The 12,664-nt window shown below is 41.2% G+C and overlaps 1 protein-coding gene across 6 annotated transcripts in view; it reads right to left on the bottom strand.

Moving 5' to 3' along the window:
• The window catches only part of PIP5K1B (phosphatidylinositol-4-phosphate 5-kinase type 1 beta), a 111,016-nt gene extending 98,375 nt beyond the window's left edge, over positions 1-12,641 (bottom strand). For 2 of the 6 annotated variants that reach the window (XM_026073471.1, XM_026073472.1), the window contains exons 1-2: positions 12,573-12,592; positions 180-331 (exon numbers count right to left, since the gene is read on the bottom strand). The gene's annotated coding sequence lies outside the window, so the exon portion shown is untranslated. Of the gene's footprint in view, positions 1-179; positions 332-9,956; positions 10,139-12,572 lie in introns of those variants that run through there. The other 4 variants (XM_026073476.1, XM_026073473.1, XM_026073475.1 and 1 more) reach the window with 4 other exon arrangements.
• Between the last annotated feature and the right edge of the window lie 23 nt (positions 12,642-12,664).

Below are 12,664 nucleotides of genomic sequence, written 5' to 3'. Positions count from 1 at the left end.
TAGTTACCACTGCAACAGCTATGGGGCTTGAAGATGTTATGGTGAACACTGAGCAGAACTGGTACAGAGGGCCTCCAGTGGCCAACCTCAAAAACTGTCAGGAAGCACAAATGATCCCCCCTAAAATCCATTAGAGGAAATTCTAATGACATAAAGCACATTAAAGAAGGATCACTAACCTCAGCAGTGACTAGTCAAGGTCAGAAAGAACAGGGAAGAGGAGGGTCTTCCAAGACGGGGTTCAAGTGTTTTGGCTACTTTATCCCACATTCAAATGAGAAGGACCTTGGACAGGGCAACATCACTTTCTATGCTGTCTCTGGTGAGACACCTAGCAGAGGAGAACAGGACAAGATTGCCATTGGTTACTTTCTCATCCTAAATCATCAGCAGGGGAGGACCCTGAAGCAGCTGCGACAGGAGAAGCTGGAAACCTGGTGGCAGTACTTGCAACATCAGGAATGTCTAAGCAGAGAATAAGCACAAGTTAACCAGTATCCTTGTTCATGCAGTCAGCAGCTTATTAACTGGCTTACCTATCTGACTCTCTTACTGCAAAAGGAGTTGGTATCTATAAATGCAATACTTAAAACGAGAGGAAGGATTTGCATTTTAAATCTCTTTTCAGAGTCCAGATAACACCTGCAAGCATGCTTTTGCTACTGTTGTGACCCCACTTTATTATTTGCCATCAGCTAAACAAATAGAATTATTTTTCTCCCTCTATATTTAATAGCCATTGCGCACATCTGAAATGATAGTTCACTCTGAGGGTTTAGTTCACTGCAATGTCTACTTCTACTGCAAAAAGCTCTATACTTTTGAATACAACATAAATGAACAGATGGAAGGAGCGAGAATGACCTTATAACTTCCTGACATCACTGCTGGGTATGCTAACTATTCAGTGAAGGCTGAGTCCTACTCTCAGTGACATTCACATAATCCTATGAGTCAACAGAACAGATAGGACAGAATAAAATATATTCCCCTCCTTTACAGGCATGAATAAAACATCATCTAATAGAATATATGGCATGAAATACATTGTTAGGATCCATCGAGTAAAGTGCAAAGTTGCATCAATTCTACTTTATAATGTTTGTGTTTGTAACTTTATATTTAATGGTGATAGGCAAGACAATAACCAGCAAATCTGAAAGAAGTTATGAGAAAAGCATCGAAGGATTAGATTACTCTCCCTTCCAAATTTGGGGACATTCCTGCAAATCCCACCTCCAATATATTATCACCATACTACCATTCCCACTTTGCAGATACTACCATATTTCATAGAGTTTAGGAAACACATAGTAAACATCATCTCCAGTTGGAAGATGGAAGCAACAAATTCACAGAATGAAAAAAAATATATATATACACATACACACACAGTAAATATTTCTGAGGTCCCAAAGACAGACTGATCCCTCCATCTACTTAAGTCAACAACTGCTACTTGTTTCAATTAGCAGAAGTTCAAAACACCAAATCAAAGTCTACAGTTGTCAGCTCCCAACTCTTTCAGGCCTCAGCTTTGCTGCCTCTAATGACAGTAATAGTCCCCACCATTTCAACTAGCTTCTGCACAAGAACATAAGATAAACAATACTAAATAAGCACTCTGGACAAACATTGAAATATTTAGTGTGGTTGCTACTGCAACAAAATTTTAACCCAAGCAGTCAGTAAATTCTCATCAGAGGGTCTCCCTTCCATCACTAATGCCTGTAGTTATCATTGCAAATGTCTTATTTTTGAAGTCTCATATTTTTCACTGTTTGTACTTACTTATCCTCTCTTCACACTTACTTCATGAAAACATTCATGTTTCTAACAGGTTTCATATCACATGTGGTGCTTTAGCACACTATTATAATGTGGCAAACTGAGAAAAATGTTTGCACTTCAACAAACAAGTTCAATCCTGAAAGAAACTTAAGTAATTGTCCCTGTCATTAGATCAAAATTCTCACTTCTTGTTCTACTAATGTCATGCTGCGACAAAAATAGTTTTTACTTATAAATGACTTCATACCACAGTCTGTTATTACACACCTAACTTCAGTTGAAGGCAGCTGAAATTGTCTGTACAAAATAAGGAGGCTAAAATGCCAGTGGCAATCTACAAGTATGCTTTAACATTTGCTAGAGCTGATGATGCTATCCTGACAGGAACAAAGAGTGGACATTAAAGAAAACAAGCCTGCACAGGCAAGTAAGTGTAGAAAATAGAGGGAATTTCAGATTGTATATGTTAGCTACATAAATTAATTTTAAATTAAAGTTCTGTAATATCTGTATGTACAGTGTATGAATAAACTAGATAATGTCAGATTAAACACTCTGATTTTAGATTTGAACTCTTCCTCAAGCCCCTCCCCACCAAAAAGAGAGGAATGTCCCCCTTTTTGCAAAGGCTAATGAATTGCCTGACCTTACAGTCTTCCACTGACCTCTAAGGACTTTCTGATCATAAAGTTAGTCTGGCATTAAGCACATAGGGATGCAGCTGTACATAGGTAAGAATCAACTGGAGTAACAGCTGACATAATGTTGTACATTAAAAAAAGTTTTAAAGTGATTTTTATCATAATTGCTGCAGTGCATATTTCAGAAATAAAGCACTTGGGTGTTTTGGTAATCCACCTCAGGGCAGAAGAAAAATCAGTCTGCAGTGTCTCCCTTTTGGAGAGGCAAATGTACAAGCAAGGTGGGAATATGATCTGACAATATACACTATTATTTAAAATAACGAAGATAAGTGACTTGGCTTCCTGTACACAATTAATATAGAAGCTTGTTTTATTACTAAATTCTCTGTAAATGCCTTCATTTAATAAAAAAGTATGTCTGTTCATTATCCATTTTGTTTCAGACAGAGCTTTTAGTTACTGAAACACAAGCCTGACATGAGAAGAATGAAACACAAAGCTATGCTTCATTACATAAAATCACATGGTGACCAAAGAGAGCAGACAGTCCTCCAGCATGGGTGGCTTTTATAAGTCAAACACAGACCGAAACCAGCTGGAAATTTTGTATGTACATCAGCTCTTTACGGTGACATGTGACACACGTCACAGATACACTATGCCCAACACTAACCAAGCAGGCAAGGCTGCCACTGGGGAGGCTGCTAGCAGGGGCCAGAGGGGTCTTTGCCCATGTAAAAAAAAAAAACTGAGGACAAGCTTGGAAAAGCAGTGGCCAGGCAGGAGCCCCATTTCAACCCCTGCACCAGGGCACGTGGAGGCTCCCATGCTAGCCCAGAGCATACCTGGACATGGACCTTGCCACTGCAGCGGGAGAGGCTGTAGACGAGAAAGGCTGCAAGGCGAAGTAACGAAGGGAGCACTGACAGCAAGCAAGCATGGAAGGGTCTTCATCAAGTTTAAATGCTCTGTGTTCACAGGCTGCCACTTCATACCAAATTTGAAACCAAGATTAAAGCAGTGAGATGGGAAGGGCAGTTCTGAATGATGGGTAGTCTTTGCAATGTACACACTCAGCCTGGGAGGAGTCAAGGTGAGTGCCAAAGGTGACTGCACTTAATTGTACAGATGTTCATGACTGCTTACTAGTTAATGATTGACCTCCACATAAGGTCAAGCAGCTGTTTAAAAAGTTCTCAGTCTTAAATCACAGGTAGATAAATGCAAGCCAGAAGAATAAGAGGTAGGGTACTCTGATGAAGCACAACTGCTTTTGGGCTGCACTGAAGTTACAGTCTGATCAAAAATCCACTTAAACTGAGGTCACCTTTCTTGAGCAGGTTGAAAGATGACTTCTGCGGTACACAACTAACATAGGGACTCTTACACAACTTTTCTGCTGGATAAACTAAAGCAAACAGGGGATCACTATCTGAAAGGAGCTTGGCCAGGTCATTCATTCACCTTCTCAAACTTCAGATGAATTTTCCACCCTGTGGAGCTGCTGTCACCTCTGTAATATAAAGTATATGAAGCAAAAGGAAGCTCAGTAGGTTTAAACAATGAAATGACTTGTCAGAATAAATTCAGAGCTCAGTATGCAAGGGGTGTGCTGTTTAAGGACAGTGGAGTTCAGGTCCCAGAGAAATTCAGCTAGTTCTAGAAAGAGGAGGCTCTGAGGGCAGAGCAGACCAGGGCTCACTTTTCTTTCTGAACAAGATGTTTCAAACTATTCATGTCCTTTACCAAAATTTAGAGAGATCATGATTTCCTTTCTTACTCTTGCAAGCTACGTTCATCTGACAGCACAAACAGCCTGTCTAATGTAAAAATGGCATCTTCTAAAATTAAGAGCCAGACAAGCGAACATCACAGACCATCTTTACAACTAAGTTTATAAAGAAAAGGAAAAAGGGGAGAGTACTAATTAGCTCTGAACAATCGTTTAATGACTTGCTGGACTACTACTGGAAGGAGTAAGCTGATTGATGAGTTCAGCTGCTAAGAGAAGGCAACAATCTCAATTTGAGCCCACGGCAGGAAGGGCCAGTATCTCTGAAGAGTGGGTTGAAATATTTCTTCACCGGTGCTGCTACCGGTGGCTATTCAAATAACATAGACAATGCTAGGTGGGGTCTACCTGTCTGCAGGCACCCTTCAGACTCCAATGTAAATGTATACAAAGTGCATAACAAAACTCTCATTGAGGTATCCACCAACACACAACAAGAATTCTCTGGCACTATAGCAACCTAAAGAAACTGAAGTAACCTTGTAAACCCTAAACACAGGCACAGTACAGCCTTAAAAATATGAGGTCTGACTAGGGACTGGTATGCTCCTTATCTATTTTGCATGAGAACACAGTACAGCAAATCTGCTGTTGAACATACACAGATGATTAAATTGTTTSTCCACACACTGGTCAAAATTAGTTGTCTGTGTGCTACATAGTTCCAGACAGAGAGTTTCGGAGTGAGCAAAGATGACAGCTTACAACAATGTAGGACTTTAATTAAGTCTTTTGGGCTAACAAGCAGGATGCCCCGCGTCCTGTTGGAATTTCTTATCACAAACACCGAAGCATTAGAGGTATGAATACAAACATCTTTAAGATGACATTTCACATGTGAAACAGCACGTGAATGATCTTAACCTAAATATTTATAGTTTTGAGCTACTGGTCCATTCAGTCCCAGCTTTGAAAAACTACGTTTGTTTGAAAAAGCAAAGGAAAAGTGAATTTAACAATGAACATTTTAGAACGTATTCCTACAAAAACGAAACAAAAGCAGTTTGCCATTTACGTCACTATTTAAGAGGTCCTGCTGAATTACTATGAATTGTTTTATTGAAGAGCTCTGAAACTCTTAAAATTTCCTTCTCAGAATCAACATCAGTAAAACTTCTTTTAAATTAATTGTTTCAAATCTAATTACAAAAGAATTCTTAAAAATACACAGGAATTTGTATTTTCATTTTAGACATTTTTAGTACTGCATACCTGATTCCATTATTTGCACACCAAGCAGTAACAGTGCGTGTCAGACTGCCTCTTTGACAATGATGTCTCTGCTTTCTGCAGTRTGTTTAGAAGAATTACCATACTGACACGACTCAAGATTAAACTAGTCCCGGCAGCACCACATCTCTGTAAGGGATCACCAACACACATTTCAGGAGAAGTGTGACAACCTGAGAAAAGGCCATCATGAGACAACATGATCCTTATCCACCCACACTCCCAGCAGTTTCAAACTGATTTCTAGTGTAGACTGCCAAAGCCTTGAAGCAAAGTAAGATTCCAATTCAGGTTTCTATTACTAATGAGAAATACACAGTAATATTCTTTTCCATCTGCCAAYGCTTTTGTGCCCTAGTATAGTGGTCTATGAACAGCTGGCAAGAAGTTTGTAGTGTACATTTTATGTTATCAAGTTTTGTTGACAAGTATCATTATTTAATAAGATGATTTGTTACATCATCATGTTTGTATTAAAAACAAAACCAGAAGCTGTGGACTCAAATGAAAAGGTTTTCTGTTTCCTAGCCAAAAACCTCTTCATAATACTTCCTTTGTTTCTGTGCTGAACAAAGTGACTGAACTTGGTGGGACTTCTCTCTCCCCTCCCAGGAGCCTCCATTAACACTGTGAATCTGAAAACTTCTTTTCCTCAAAGAGTACATGAGAGAAATTCCAGGTGGAGCGCAGAATAAAGGACTAAAGTAGCAGTCCATCAAATGCTTCCACAAGTGTCTGCCTTCATGCATTGTAAAATACCTCGTACAATTTTTCCATATTGACTTACCCATCAGTCAAAAAGAAAAATCAAGCCAAGGCACAAGTCTTGGTAGAACTGTGTAGCCAAGTTTGACTTAAGGGCCTGCTCTTCTCTGCAAGACAGGTCACATGTGCCTTTTACATCAGAGTTCAGTTTCCTTCCAGACTGCTCAGCCAGAGCACAAACAAGACCCATCAGAGCCACAGAAATGCCGCTTTATCCCTCTGCAGCCTCGTGATCGGTAGCTGGGTAGGAGGCGGCCTGGACTCCATGCAAACCAGAACCCCTCTGCTCCCTGAAAGGGCTCACATCAGACTTATCAAAAAGAAAAACAAAAGAGATCCTAATCAGCACAGGCAGATGTGGGTCTCCCGATTATGCCTGGTGTTACAAAAAGAGTTAAAAGCGCAGTCATCACTTTCATCTTGACTCATTGGCCAAAAGATAACACTGCATGACAATCTCTTCATCAGCGCAGAAGGTAAGTTTTCACTCCTCCATTCTCAGATGAATCTCTCCTAATATGGTTAGCAGGCACATGTGGAGAAAACAGGCCTCCCTAATATACCACTGAGCAGAATTATTTATTGCCTTAGCAATAAATTTTTAGAATTACACAGACAAAAATATTTGTACATTCAAACAAAACATGTACACAAACCCACTCAAATTTGTAAGATATTAAAACAAGAGAGGAGTACATCAATGACAAAATTCCACAAGACATCTGGCACATCTAACCGTTATTAATTTTGAATGCCAGAACTGATACTGAAGTAACTTTAAACAAACAGTGATCCAAAATAGCATTACTGAAAATAACGCCCAGTGTTGTTATCTCTGCCTGAGATGGTTTTGGTTCTCTTTCAGAGAGAAGAAGTCATTTTATCACTATTACCAGAGATAGACAGAAAGGCCAACTTTATACCACAGAACATCCACAGCTTTCTAAGAAGAAGGAAGCATCAACAAGCTATGTCGTGCTACCTGCCACTTCATCAGCCTGGGCATGATTCCATACAAAGATCTGCATTACTCTTGGGCAAAAAACCCTGGCACAAGTTGAAACCAAGACTTTAAAGGAAAAGAAGATCTGCAGAATCTTTCAAAGGCAGAAAGTTATCTTAGTCATATCCAAGGAATCTCAAAATCTTTCCATTTAATTCAAGTATCCTCAGAGGATTTTGGTGTGAAGTCCTAACAGGAAGCACATGAAATTTTCAGCTCCTTTTTAACAACCCTAGAACTTTGATTAGGAAAGGTTCATAACCATGAAAATTGCCATGCTGACCCCAAAGAAATATTTTCTTTAGTCTTCTCATTGGGAATGGGTAGCAGTGGTGACTGCATGGGATTTTTAAGTTATCCAAATAAAAACTTAGCTGCTCCCTATTTTTTTGGATCCTTGGATCCTTAGGATAGTTTAACGCTACAGCTGAGTTTTATGGGGAAGAAAATAACAAACAGAAAGACAGCATTTCCCAAGTTTGGTGAACCCACAAATTTCAAACAATCCTCCAAATCACTCAGAAACTGGACACCATTAGTAAGCTAACAAAAATTTGAGACCATTTCATACRTAGCCTATGTCCCTACTGTCCCCTTGAAAATCATTAAAAGCCAGCAAACCACAGCTTGAGACAAGTTATCTCATGCAGTTAATCCCTTTGCAAACATAAACAAAAAAATCTTAGCTTGGGGGKGGAAAAGAACAACTGTTTGTAACGAAGCCAAGTGGAGGACTCTCACATTGGTTCCCACGGTCTGCACGGGTAACGGTAGGAGACTTCATGTGAGTTTACATGACCAAATGGGAGCGTGACTCCAGTTCTCGGATGCTTTCCTGCTCATGCCGGCACCATGACACACGACAGCCCGGTACAGGCCATCAACCCGAGCTCCCCCGGCTCAGCAGCTCCCTGCTCCCACAGCCACCATCGCTGGTGCTAGGCACATGGCAGGCACACCCCTGCTGCAATTAAGCTGTCATGTAGGGGCACTGATGTATCCTCTGCCATTGAGCAGACTCACGCTGGTACCCAGGCCACCTTGGCATTGGTGAAAACCAACTCAGCAGGAGACGAAAGCAAACGACTCCCAGATGGAGAGGGACAGGAGRTGTTGGATACAAAACGGCCCACGGACAACCTCACCTGCTCCCCCACCTTGGCAGACACAGCTCTGCCCACGGGCTTTGTCACACCACAACTCTCATCAACACAAGAAAAAGCCCCAAAAGGTACAGCGAGCGAGAGGCAAGGTGTAGACCAAGCCTAGGATGCAGAGCGGGAATGCAGTGCGGACAACGGCTGGTAGAAGCAAGTGCGTTTTCCCCTCTTGGCTGGGACAGGGGAACACTGACAGAAATCTCACTGTGGTTTTCTCAAGAGCAGATGATGAAGAGTCTGCATCTGCTAACTCCACCTCCCCAACGCAGTTCACACATCCCCTCAGTTTCATAGTACAACCCTACAAATGATTGTGCCAGCAAAATGCATCAGTGAAAGACTCTGCTGAAACCAGCTTCCTTCCACTTTTTTTTTTTTGTTCTTGCAAAGTTATTTTTAACCTAGACCATTTCCATGATCCAATTTTATTGCACAGCCTCACCAACACTTGTGCAACCACAGCCAAAAAAGTGGCAAACTGCCACAACAGTGGTGATATTTAACTTGGCTTTGGTGCTGAAGGCAACATCCCACTCAATTACACTGCTTGTCAAACTACAAACTTAATTGCTAGCAGTTTCCTTCAGTTCAAATGATAGGGCCCTGTGTTTCTGGAGTTGCAGACATGATTTCATAACTGCATTTGGAAATTAGAGCTACAATTCTACTGCAGAATAGCATTCAACTTTTTAACTATTTGTGCAGTGAAACCATCTCTGTATTTGTGACCACTACACTTATCATTCCAATTCACCCACTTACAGCTCTACTCAAAGGGCTCAGACAGGCCTTCTAATTTATATTTTCATGTGCTAGAAAACTGCAGCTCAGGAAGCGTGTACAGAGACAAAACGAGCCAAGTGGAACCAGATTCCAGAGCACTAATGCTTCATTCATAGGACAAGTTTTATGATTCACAGTGAATTATTTTCTACTAAGAGAGGATAAAAATCTTATTAACATTGGACTGCGACCAGTAGACACACAGTTCTTACACAGCATTAGGTGTATCTTTCATCCTCTGCGTCTCAGCACTGCTCTTTGTAATATGGATGTTCCTCCAGCTCAAAGAGACACTTTAAATGGTATATGACTTTCTATAGAACTTCAAATACTGCAATAATAGGAGTAACATCAAAAACAAGCAGTATGAAACTGAAGGGGCTCAGCGGTATGTAATACCATGACATGAATCTCAAAGACAGAGCTAACTATAAAAATGAGCATTGTTAATTAGACAGTGTCATCCAGCACTTGCTTTACATGACAGAGGTGTCCTATGACTATGCACATATACAACACCACACAGTCAAGATTTCACAGAGAACTTCTTATATCTTGACTAGGATGCAGGTCATTGCTGTAATACATTGAAGAAACTAATGCTGACTTAATAGTAAGTGTAAAAATTTCATATTTCAAAATACAAAAAACAAGCACACCTGGATGATGGTGAAGACACACAATGACACTTTCAGTATCTGCAGCTTTTCCCTGCTTCGTTGATTACAAGTAAAAACTGCTCCTTCCTGCTGCAAAAACTAGTTGACAGGAAAACGGTAGATATGTACCTTGCAACAGTTTTGAATGATTTTCTAGTTCACAACTGCAGAATGAAGAGGAAAGGTAAAGATTTGGATTTCCAGCTCACAGAGGGAGTAGTTGCAGTTTCTTGCCCCAAAGAAGGAGAAGAAGCTGTTTCGGGGTTGTACAAATGTGAAGAAAAAGACAAGATGCATGACCTCATAACCACAGCAGGAATCTGCAATGACAAATCAGACACTTGATCTGTTTAGGGAAGATAAAATTCAGAATGTCAGTGGTCTGGGCCCACAGCAAGCAACATAGCACAAGATGGATTCAATCAGAAATTACACCCAAGAGACGAGGAATGGTCATGTAACACGGGGGGCAGGGAAGGTACAAGGCACCCTCTTCTCAATCTCTGTCTAGCACTGTCAGTGGCACTTATTTTAGAAAAACATTTTATTGTATTTATCTTGTGCAGATTTTTTCATTCAATGCCAAGCTCTGTGGCATTTTGAATATTTACAAAATACGATGAACTGTTCATCTATATGCTTCTAAGTGCACTTTTTATTTAGTTTATTTTTGTTAATTTTGCACATTTATTTTATTCTGTCCAAGCAGTGAAGTTGCCTTTTTAGTTTCTGCAGCATGCAAGTCTCAACTGCAGYACCGCGCAATAAGCAGGAGCAACCAGAGGTTCACACTGCAAGGAACAAGCAGCGCGCACACTGCAACCACTGCAGCAGGCTGTGCTTACGCTCTCAGTAACTGTCAGCGCAGCACTCTGTGCTGCTGGGTGCCGAAAACCGTGCAAAAACTCTGCCGGCAGTTTGGAAATGCCATGGGAGCTGAGGGGAGGAGGAGAGGCAGCACCTCACCAACAGCCGGCCAGGCCCTGAAGAAAGGCGATAGCCAGCTTCTACCCTAAGCTCTCTAAGGGAGCCAAAACACTCGTCACGCCGGGGTTACGCAGACGGCGAACACGCAGAGCGGGTGCTGCATATGTGGAGCTGCTGGAGAAAACAAGCAAGTCTCTATGCGGACCACACTACGCAAGTCACCAAGAAAGCAGTTTCGTAGCTTCTAGCTCATCCTGCTGGTGTCAAAAGTAAAACAAAAAAGTTTTCCTTAACAGCATGCAGACTAGGTAAGAAACACTTTTTTTTAAGCCTATTCCATAAACACTGACTATTACAGCAAACCATGTAAGCATGCGCTTACTTTTAAGCACGTGCTTCCATTCTCCTGATATCAGTCAGACCTAAATACATAATTAAAGATCACAGGTCTAAACTAGCACCAGCTGAACTCAGTGAAAGAAACCTCCCACTGGTTTTAAATAGTTTAAGGATCAATCCTTAAACTTGGTACACTGATTTTTCCACTCTATGCCTATCTAATTGGGGGAGGGGAAGAGGAAATACAGTAAAATATATGCACACCTAATTTTTCTTAGATATATTAATTATCAGAAGCAGACCTTTAAAAACAAAACAGATATATTTATCTATTTGAGGTTTTTTTCCCCCATGAATCACTTTTTGAGATAGCTACATGGCAAAAAAGTTCATTAAAGGTGGGAGAAAGTACTGGGATGGAGGAAGAGATGTGACAAATTTAGAATTAAAACTTTTTCTTAAGTTCTAAAAGAGCCCAAAGTAGCAACTCTATCAGCCATTCATCAGACTATGTATTCTCTGCTTTGAAGATCAAAGAAGTTTGAGAGACCATTTAACAAATTCCAATAAAAAGCTTCTGCACCATAATAAACCATGGGATAAATATCCTAATAAATTTATGCTTAGCTTTAAAAAAAAGAACTGGGTGTTACAATAGACATTCATGAACTTGCAAACTGCCAGTGCTCTTTACACTAGGTTCAGTTTAATAAGAGTATTTGTGTTTTTCTTTTGATCTGAGTCCCCTTCTCTGCCTGACCCTGTCTGAATGCCAGCACAAAACATTTACATAAATATATAATTCCCTGCTAAAACAGAAAGTGAGCAGAACCTCTGTTTCTTCATCTTAAACAACATCCTTTTGGAAGGAACATGAAACACATGTTTACATATCCTTTAGGAGATTGAAAGTGACATCTCCATAGATTTTTCCTCAGCAACAGCAAATACTAACAGGCCAATTTTAAAGAAGTCACATTAAAAAGAAGAAGAGAGGAAGAAACTTAATCACCTAAACTGTGCATTGGGAACTTGGCTATTTCAGGAAAGCCACTTCATGATACCAAAAGGTAAGTTTACCGCACAGTTTCCTCCTTCAGGACATTATTCAGCAAAATCAGTCTCGTGAACAGAAACGCCTCAACCCACCCCAATCCTTTCAGAGGCAGAGAAATAACGAAAAATCACGCCGCTGCTCCCGCAAAGACCTGCGCGGGGCTGAGCTGCCGGCACCCGAGCCGCCCCGCTCAGCCGCAGCGGAGCCGGCTCACCCTGCGCGCCAGACCCCGCGCACCGCCCCGCGCACCGCTCCGCGCCCGCTCGCCGCTAAAACACAGCGGAAATAAAAAATAAATAAATAAAAATCACCAAACCGGGCAGCGGACCTCCGCGCCGAGACCTTCCAGCCCACGGGGGGGAAAACAAAAACAAAACCTGTAAATAAAACCTGTATACGCGCGCATACATACGAGCACCTACATATACACATAGGTGTTTATCTCCGCCTGCTGGCGAGCACGCACTGGCAGGGCTGGCGGCAGCCTCAAGCGAGCCCCCGCCGCCCCCGCTCC

The sequence above is a fragment of the Apteryx rowi genome, unplaced genomic scaffold (assembly GCF_003343035.1).
Source record: "Apteryx rowi isolate R43461 unplaced genomic scaffold, aptRow1 scaffold_37, whole genome shotgun sequence".
NCBI classification, from domain to species: Eukaryota; Metazoa; Chordata; class Aves; order Apterygiformes; family Apterygidae; genus Apteryx; species Apteryx rowi.
This window is presented reverse-complemented; position numbering and strand designations above follow the sequence as displayed.